The sequence below is a fragment of the Marmota marmota genome, unplaced genomic scaffold (assembly GCF_001458135.2).
Source record: "Marmota marmota marmota unplaced genomic scaffold, marMar, whole genome shotgun sequence".
Classification (NCBI taxonomy): domain Eukaryota; kingdom Metazoa; phylum Chordata; class Mammalia; order Rodentia; family Sciuridae; genus Marmota; species Marmota marmota.
The window spans coordinates 3,163,555-3,173,244 of record NW_026000057.1 but is presented as its reverse complement, the minus strand read 5'-3'; the positions used below and the strand labels follow the sequence as shown (position 1 = coordinate 3,173,244).

Below are 9,690 nucleotides of genomic sequence, written 5' to 3'. Positions count from 1 at the left end.
TGGGGCCCCTTCCAGGGCTCCCGACCCCGGCCCGCCCCCGAGCCCGGGGGAGGATGAACTAAGGCGGCGGAGCGGGCGGCGGGGAGCTTTCTGGCTCCTTTCCCTCCCCCAGCCCGCACCGGCATCCCCAGGTCCCCAGTGATCCTTGGGGGCTCATTTCGAAGCGCCTAGGAGCGCGCGCGGGGTGTTGGGGTGTGGGTCCCAAATGCTGCGGACTTCTGAGTCAGGTTGAGTTTAGTTTGGAGACTTTGGGAAAAGGGTCACTCATCCTCTCCCAAAGCCCTCAATCTATTGAGGTGGCACAGGCGGGTGAACGTGGCTTAGGCTGGGGGTGGGGTTTCGGGGAGCAGGTTGAGCCAGCGCCTACCTCCCTCAGGGTTTGCTGCGGTCTGGGCAGGTTGGCCCCCAGCTCCCCTTTGGAGGACCCCACACATGTCCAGGAAGCAAACCTCCTTGCCTCGCAGACTCAGGACCTGGAATTCAGGTTCCCCTGCTCTAGGTGGGCATAAAGAGGTGGTTGTGGAATCAGCGTGCATTCTAAATATCACACACACACACACACACACACACACACACACACACACACACACACTCCACTCCCCCTCGGCCTCCCGGCGTGTAAATACAGATGTGTTAGTTCTGGAGGAAGAATTAGTTGCAGGTGTGTGGGCGTCCAGAAGCGCTGCCCTCCATATCCCTGTGTATACAAATAAATTAACCTTTCCCCCAACTAGACAAAGTCTGTGTAAAGGAAGTGTTTATTTAAAAAAAAAAAAAGTCTCCGTTGTCAAGGGCAGTGACTTGATGTTCATTGGTCCCTCCAAGTTGGCATCAGAACGAGTCTCTATCGGGTTGCACACAGAATGTGCTTTTTGCCCGTTTAGGTGTTTAACAGGGGAATTGATTTTCTGGTGGATGGGTTTTGATGACGAGATAAGACAATTTCCCATTTTGGCAATGGAGGAACGTTCACCATATTTGGATTTGCTTCATTTCTCTGACACGGATTTCACCAAGCTCATGTAAAAGTTGGTGATGGTTGACATAGTTAGCTGATTAAACTGATTACTCAAGTGGTGGCAGTGGCTAGGTTAGCCTTCTGTCCCTTTTACTTTCTGGACCTGGGTTTATGATTAGAGCTAAGTATTTACCAAAAGAGCTGACCGATTACAATAACTGAAAAGAACCTTCTGGGATGTTTGGCCCAGTCCTCAGCTAAAGGTAAGGCCCTTAAGACATTCTTAACATTTCTGCCAGGAACTGTTGTATATATCTGTATACATGTGACTGTAAATGCTACTTTGGATCCCATAGACTGTTTTATTTGACTGTCTGCCTGCTTGGAGAACTTTAAATATAAAATAAATCAGCTATAAGGACTTTAAGACTTTAAACTCTTTTATTTAGTAGATCTTGAGCTGAATCCCATCAAAGTTAAATCACTTGCATGATTTCATCTAATTAGGAAATCTAAAAATCAGGAACCAAGAACCTGATCTAAGATACTTTCCACTCTTTAAGGCTTTTTGTCCAAAAATGAGATTTGTGTTCTTTTTCCAAAATGAAGATTCTTATAAAGTCATATTTCAGTGGTTCCAGCTCCTGATCTAAGTGATGAATTCATCTAAGTACTTTGGAAACAGGTCCTCCTTATGGTTTATACTTCAAGACTAAAGACACTTAAAGTATATTAATATTGGTTTTTAAAAAAGATGTTATCTGTTACAACCTATGGCCCTAAGTTTCAAGATATACAGCATTTCTAAAAGATTACTGAAATAAGACATGCTTGTTCTTTCTTGACACATGGATCTAAAATTGACCCTGTCTACTATTCATTATGAAAGTCAATAATCAGGGCACTTAGGAGGTAGCTGAACTAATTCTTACGACACTGATATAATATTTCCACATAGTCACTAAGCAGTGATACAAGTAGACTAACTTCTGATTTTTTTCCCCCCAGAGAGAACACTACAAATCTCACCCATATCCAGATCAATAGTATGATTTCTTAGGAATCAAGAATCAACACTGGGTTATTTCCGACTGTTAACCTTGAGAGCCCACTTGGACACTGCAGCAAGAAAGGATAACCATCCACCCACTTGGACATGAAAAATGATCTTCGATCAGGGAGTTCTCTCTCTTCAGCTAAACCACCAGAAATAGAAGGAACACCATTCTGACCAAACTCATCCAGATGAATCAAGTCAACCCTTTTTAGCAAGGAGTGGAGCTGCAGAAGGGTGGCCAGGTCACTGTCTTCTGCTCGCACCATCATTGAGCAACCTCCTCCAGAACTGCCACCTAGAGTGGTCCTCCCACTCACAGGTCATTGTGTATTGGGGTGTTACTGAGTCTTCCCAGGCAATGTGGCTCTTTTTCTAATTTGCACCAAGGCATCTATATGGGCTAGTGCCAGCTCTGGCTATTCTGCCCCTAACCTGAGTCCTATCCAGGATTATATTCCTTACTTTGAATGAATTAGTAATTCTGAAGTACAAATTAGGTTTATTGTGAAAGATGAGATATTTGATTTAAATTGAAAATGAGTTTCATAAGTAAAGCTCAAAATATGCAAGTGAATTTTGTATATATGTGTCTATGTATATATATTTGGACATATATTTCTATCATCAGAAGGTAGGACAACTTTGAAAAAAGAAGTTAGGCCAACTTAAATTGCTAAATGTTTAAAAGAAAACTATTTGGGGTTTTGGAATCAGTTTAATATGGATTTCTGGCCTTCACAGAAATATATATTATTTAATTCCATTTCAACATTCCCCTATGCTAAGCAATATGTATACAGTTTTGGAAAATGATACAAACACTCAGCCTCCAGATAGTTAATCATCTAGTAAGGAAGACAAATGATAAGGTTACAAATAAATTTATAGCTGTAAATTATAATAAGTGCTTTGAAAGAAATGCCAAGATGAAGGATAACAAATCACATCCATCCCAAGATTAAGTGACTGGAAAGAGCTTCTCTGGGGAAAAGACATTTCAACTGAACCCCAGGGGTGCGTCAGAGTTTATGAAGTGACTTCACCTTCCCATTTAAAGTAGAGAAGCATTTGAATTGAGAACAGAATTTGGCACATTTAAGAGAACAAAAGTGCAGAATAAAATAGATAACTAAGAAAAGAGGCCAGAGACCAAATTCACAGTATCGCCACTAAGGAAGTTTGGGAGACCTTGCTACTACTGTGTGATTCCACAGAGGAAGGTCGGCCGACAGAGGCGAAGAATAAATCCACATCTTTTAAAATTTGAAGATTGGTTATAGTTCAAGTGCCCTGACACAGTGGTGGAGCTACTGGTTAATATGTCTTTCAGAAGTTGGCATTTCTGTGTGCCAGACACTGCTCTGGGGACACAGCAATGAGCAAACTTCTCCTGGAGCTTGTTCTCATGTGGGAAATAGAGAACAAATAGCTGTGGACCATATGTGGCATTCAATGCATAGACCAAAGGAATCATGAGGAAGAAGGGTGCAGCAGTTGAGAGAAATAGTTATTTCACAGACACAGGAAAGGTGTCTACTGAGTGAGTGATTGGTCATACATGAAGCAGCAAGCCATGAGGATGCAGGTATCTACGCACAGGGAATGGCAAATGAAAGCTATGAACACACCAGCACTCTTGTTGTGTTCAAGAGTTAGCAAAGAGGCCCATGTGACTGAGGGGAACAGGTGACTGAGAAAGTGACAAGAAGGAGGAAAGAGAAATAACCAGGGCCCAGATCTTGTGAGCAGTTATGGACTGAAACTCTTATTGAATAAGTAAGTCAGGGATCTTATCAGAAATAAACTCTTAACTATTTTCACAAAGTGAATTAAATGTAAGGAATTGGTTAAATGGATGTCCAAGAACTACAAGAGCTAAAAGGGAACACTAAAGAGGAATTCCTGAGGCTGCTGCATCCCCAGGCTTGGGGCAGCTGGGGGAGAGTTAGTGTTGACAGGACCCAGAAACTTGCACCAGCTCTGGAGATGTGGTTGCTGCCCATTGGTGCTGATCCCCTGAGATGGTGAAAAGAAGTCCATCATAGGAGTGCCCGCTAGCCTTTTAATTAATTAATTAATTAATTTAATTTTTTAATGTAGGTATTTTCTCTTTTGTTCTGCCTTGGCCACTTCCCACCAATTTGAAATGTTTTGCTTGTTTATTTTCATTCAGTTCAAAATACTTTCTAGCAGTCCCCACCCCCAAGTTCTTTGACCCAGAGGTTATTGAGAACTGGACCTTTTAGATGTTTGGGGATCTTCTGTTGTTAATTCTAACTCAGTTCCATTGCAGTCAGAGAGTATACTCCATATGCATTGAATTTTTAAATTTTGAGACCTTTTTATGGGCAGGAAAATTGTCTGTCTTGGCAAGCATTTTATAAACAAAAGAATGTTTTGCTATTATGGAGTGGAGGGTACTGAAGGGTCAGGTCACTTTGGTAGATAATGTGGTCCAAGTTGTCCCTTATATTGACTTTCCATCTGTTCATTCTATCAGTTATTGCAGAAAGGATACTGATAACTAATATATGGCGGATTTTCTGTTTCTTGCAGATCTGCCCACTTTTGCTTAGTATATTTTGAAGCTTGGCTTTTAGGTGCATGAATGTTTAGGGTTGTTATGTCTTTGTGACAACTCGACCCTTTTGCCATTAGGAAATCTTTCTCTATCCCTAGTAATATGTTTTGTTCTGAACTCCTCTGCCTGCTACTCATTTAACCAATCCTGCTGTCTTTTGATTAGCACTAAACATGGTGTATCTTTTCCCGTCCTTTTACTTTTATCCTGTTTCTGTCTGTATATTTAAAGTATATTTATTATGGGCATCATGTGGTTGGGTTTCACTTGTTTTTGCCAAAGTAACATGCTATGACTTTTAGTTGAGATGTGTATACCCTTTACATTTGATGTGATGATTGAGATAGTTTAAAATCTATCACCTATTTGTTTTCTGTTTTGTCTTATCTATTCTTTGTTCACTTCTCTTTCTCTACTTTTTGATTAATTAAATATTTTTATTATTCCATTATATTATTGGCTTATTAGCTCTAATTTTTTAATGGTTATTTCAAGAGGTCAACATTATATTGTATTATAGTTAATATCATATCACTTTATTATAAGAACTTTAAAGCGGTGTACAGTTGTCCTTTGGTATCTGTGGGAGCTTGATTCCAAGACCCCCTGCAATCATACCAAACGCTTATTGAAATTGGCATACTATTTGCATGTAATCTATGCACCTCCTCTCTGGTACTTTAAATGACTTCTAGATTACTACCCCATGTTATACTTTTTCTCCCTCTCTTCTAGATTACTTATAATAGCTATAACAATGTAAATGCTATGTAACTAGTTGTTATTTTGTTTAGGGAATAATGAGAAGGGACAAATGTCTGTACATGTTTAGAGCAGATGCAGTCTTTTTTTCTAATATTACTGATCTGCCACTGATCTGCAGCGTCCACAGATTTAGAAGCCAAAGGTCTGAAGAGCCAATGGTCTTCACCTCTCTCTCGTACCCTTTGCACATATGCATTACCTATGTTACAAACTTCAATGTGAATTGATATTTCCTTTTTTAGATAGATATTTATCTTTTAGAGAGATTTTAAGACAAGAATAAAAGTCTGTTACCAATATGTTCATTATTTTTGGTGCTTTCCATTCATTTCTATCTAGTGTGATTTTCCTCCTGCCGTGATGACAGTTCTTATAATACAGGTTTGTGGGTGATGATCTTATTTTCATTTTTTTGTGTGTCTGAGAAATATCTTTACTTTTGAGAGACATTTTTACTGGGTGTAGAGCTTTAGGTTGACAGTTGTTGTTGTTTTTTTTAATCAGTATAGATGATTCCTGACTTACCATGGTTGGAAAGATGACTCTTCAACTTTCCAGTGGTGTAAAAGTGTTTCAGTAGCAACTGTACATTGGATTTTTAATTTTGATCTTTCCTCTATGTCTAGAACATGCAGAAGAATGCTCTCTTGTGATACTGGGCAGCAGAAGTGACCTACAGCTCCCAATCACCCATGTGATCACAAAGGGAAGGAACTGACTCTCTATATGTACTGTGTTGCTGAACTATGATGTTCAGTAGGCTAGATGCATTAAGAGAATTTTTGATTTATGATATTTCTAACTTATAGTTGATTTATTATGATATAAATTGAGGAGCATCTATACCTTAAATATTTTTGAGACAGCTCCACTGTCTCCTTAATTAAATTTTCCAGGGAGAAATTATTCTCATTCTTATTTTGTTCCTCTGTATATAATTCCTTTACACTCTGGTTGCTTTTCATATTTTTTTCTTTATCAGTTGGTTTCAGGTTCTCTCTGTATGCTATTTTAGATTTTTTTTAATGATTCCCAGATTACTAGTTGTTAATTATGCAATGTCTAACTACTATTTATCCCATCCAGGTTTTATTTCTTATTTTTTATTCCTTATTCCCTTTCAGGTATTGAATTTTTATCTCAAAAAGTTTGGGTCCCTTTAACTCCTTGAAGTCGGTCCTTTACCAGATTAGTCTTTCCTCTACGTTCTTGAACATTCTTGAACATATGGAGTGCATGGTTTTAATAACTATTTTAATGTTGTCTTGAACTCATTCTTTTTGATTTTTTTCCTCCTAACTGTGGTTCATATTTTCCTGCTTCTTTGCATGTCTGCTATTTTTTGTGTTGAGATTCTGTTATGGACTAAATGTGAAGCCACAAAATTCATATATTGAAACCCTAGCCCCTAATGTGATGGGGATGTTGTGAGGTAGGACTTTTAGGAGGTCATCAGGTCATGGAACTGGAGCCTTCATGAAATGATTCCCCAGAGAGCTCTCTCACGCTTCTTGTGCCATGTGAGGATCCAGGAAGAGGTGGACTACCTGCATTCTGTAAGAGGACCCTCACCAGGACCCGACCATGCTGGCACCCTGACCTGGGACTCTCTAGCTTCCAGAACTGTGAGAAATAAATGTTCATTGTTTACGTCTTAAACAGTATCACTTTTTTGTGTATAGGAAGGTTTTTGACAACCAATTAATTTCTTTCATACATCTAGCATGTAACAGTGCCGTGGGTGATTCATTTCCATAGTCATTTTGTTATAGTAGCCCAAATTAACTAAGGCAGATTCCAAACTTTGTAATTACCCTTGTAGAATGTTTGACATAGTTTCCAATAAATATTTTATTTTATTTTGGTACCAAGGATTGAACTGAGGGATGCTTAACCTTTGAGAAACATCCCAGCCCTTTTTCCCCCCCTATTTTGAGACAGGTCTTGTTAAGTTCCCTCAGGCCTCGCTAAGTTGCTGAAGCTAGTTTTGAACTCTTGCCTCAGTTTCCCAAGCTGCTGGGATTTTAGGTGTATGCCACTATGCCTGTCTACAATAAATATTTTTGAGCTTTATTCTGAAGTGCAGTTAAATTATTTTCTAAAAGTCGGATCTTTCGATTTTGTGATTAAATTTTGCAAAACCAGAACCACTTTTAACCCAAAGCTAATTTTCTCATCCTGGACACACTGTCTAATTTTCCTTGATTACGAGGAACTTTTCTTAGACCTATGTGAGATCTAAGGTCCTACTCCTTCCAATTGGCTCTTTCCATGTTCTCAGGCAATTCCCCCATATGTGTCTTCTATTAAATATTCAGTGGAAGACTGGAGGGGTTTCCTCTGTGGCTCTCCTCGGCTCTTGCTCTTACTCTGCTTTTGAATTCCAGTTTCTCTGGCCTCTCTGGACTCCATGCTTTCCTCCTTAATTCAAGGTCGTTGCTGGGCTATTTGGCTTTCCCTCCCTGGATTCCTTTTTCCTGTAGGAAAATAGGTACCGAGGGCTAGGACAGTCTTCAACTCACCCTCTTTGCTTTCCCTCTCTTAGGGATCCGTGTCCTGTCTTATTTACTTGATGTGCAGGACCTAAAAGCTGAGCCCAGTTTTTCAGTTCCCGTCATTGTATTACAATATTAACGGGTTAGTAGATTGGGCTGGGGTGATAGATCCGGTTCCTGTTACTCCATCTTGGCTGGAAGCAGAAGTCTTAAACAGTATCACTTTTGTGTCTGTGGGAACGTTTTTGACAACCATTTTAATTTCTTTCATACATCTAGGATGTAACCGTCCAGTAGGTGATTCATTTCCATTTATTAATTGTCAGTTCTTGTTCGTGTCTTTCCTTGGGCCTATAGCTTCCTTCATACACTCAACAGCTTCACAAAAAGTTGGTGTGGATTTATTTCAGCCTTTTCCCACTGGTGCCCTCCATGAGGAACAATGATCATGACTTCAGGTCCCCATTTCCTATCAGAATCTTTTAACTCTGCCTGTCCTCTTTTGTTTCTAAAGTCAAAACTCAGGTCTTCTTCCCTGCTCCACCATGACCTTGGGGACCCATGATGCCCAGGATGTGATTTTCCTGGTGCTCCAACACCAGCAGCTTCTTCTGATTGTGCTAGACAACACGTTGAATTTATTTAGAAAATATACCAAAAATCCGAATATGTTCTCCTAGAAGGTAAACCTTGTTGCTGTGTATTCAGACTGTGAGAAGGGCAAGTCAGCGGACAGGCTTCAGGCCTCCGCCATATTTGCTACCCGCCACGCCCAGCATCCTTGCCTGTACTGCCTGTTGAAAGGCAGATGGCTCCCTCTGGGCTGCAGTCCCTCCGTATTTTTTCTGGACTATGTCTTCATATTCTGCATCATTGAGCTCCGCTCTCCCACTCACTTTCCACCTTCTAGAAAGGTGTTGAGGTTTATCCACTAATAAATTATCTTTTGTTCTTTTCACTGCTGTTTGCCCCCCTGTTTTAAATTGCCATATCTTATTCTAATGGGATCCCAGGAACAAGAGGACTGTGCTCTTTTCGTAATCTCCAAATGGCATCAATTGTTCGTTGCTAGAGCTAAAGGTTATTTTTTTCTGAAACTTTCATTTTGTTCTTTGATGCTTGACAAATTCCTTTCCTTGAAATTGTGTTTGCTCTTCTTTCAATAACTTCAATCTCAGTTGGGTTTACGCTTATTTATTTGGATACAGCATCTCAATCTTCACTTCCTCTCTGCGGAGCAGTCCCCCTTCCTTCCTTCTTTCCTTCCTCCCTCCCTCTCCCTCATAATGAGGATTAAACCCTGGGGCACTTTAACACGGAGCTAAATCCAGCTTTTTATTTTTAGATATAATCTTGCTAAGTTTCTGAGACTGGCCTCAAACTCCATAATCCTCCTGCCTCAGCCTCCCAAGTAGCTGGGATTGTAGGTGTGCGCTCTAATTCCTTTACAGGTTTCCGCTCCCCAGATTTCTATCTTTGGCCTCCTCTTTCTCTTAGTATGCCTTTTGGACATTTCCATTTGATAGCCAGCCAGTGTTTCAAATTTATATATCCCAAATTGCACTTATCTTCACTTCTGAATCTGCTGCCCCAAATGAACCTTGTGTCTTGATGAGCAGTACTTCTATATTTCTAACCATCAACCCCAAAATTCAGAAGCCATCTTCACTTCCCATTTCACATATAATTGGCCGTTATGTCCTGTCTATAATACCTCTTGAGTATGGCTCAGAATTATTCATTTCTTTCCATCATCTCATCTATTGCTTCTTTTATTTAACTATCAATAAATTTTTTACTACAGAAAATTTTATACATGGTAAAATGTACATGT

The 9,690-nt window shown here is 39.9% G+C and overlaps 1 long non-coding RNA gene across 1 annotated transcript; it reads left to right on the top strand.

Annotated features, from left to right (window-relative positions):
- The first annotated feature begins 510 nt into the window (after window positions 1-510).
- On the top strand, window positions 511-5,660 carry LOC107141238. The gene is made up of 2 exons (XR_001503408.2): window positions 511-1,221; window positions 1,967-5,660. It is a non-coding gene; the product is annotated as an uncharacterized LOC107141238 (long non-coding RNA).
- Window positions 5,661-9,690: the final 4,030 nt, after the last annotated feature.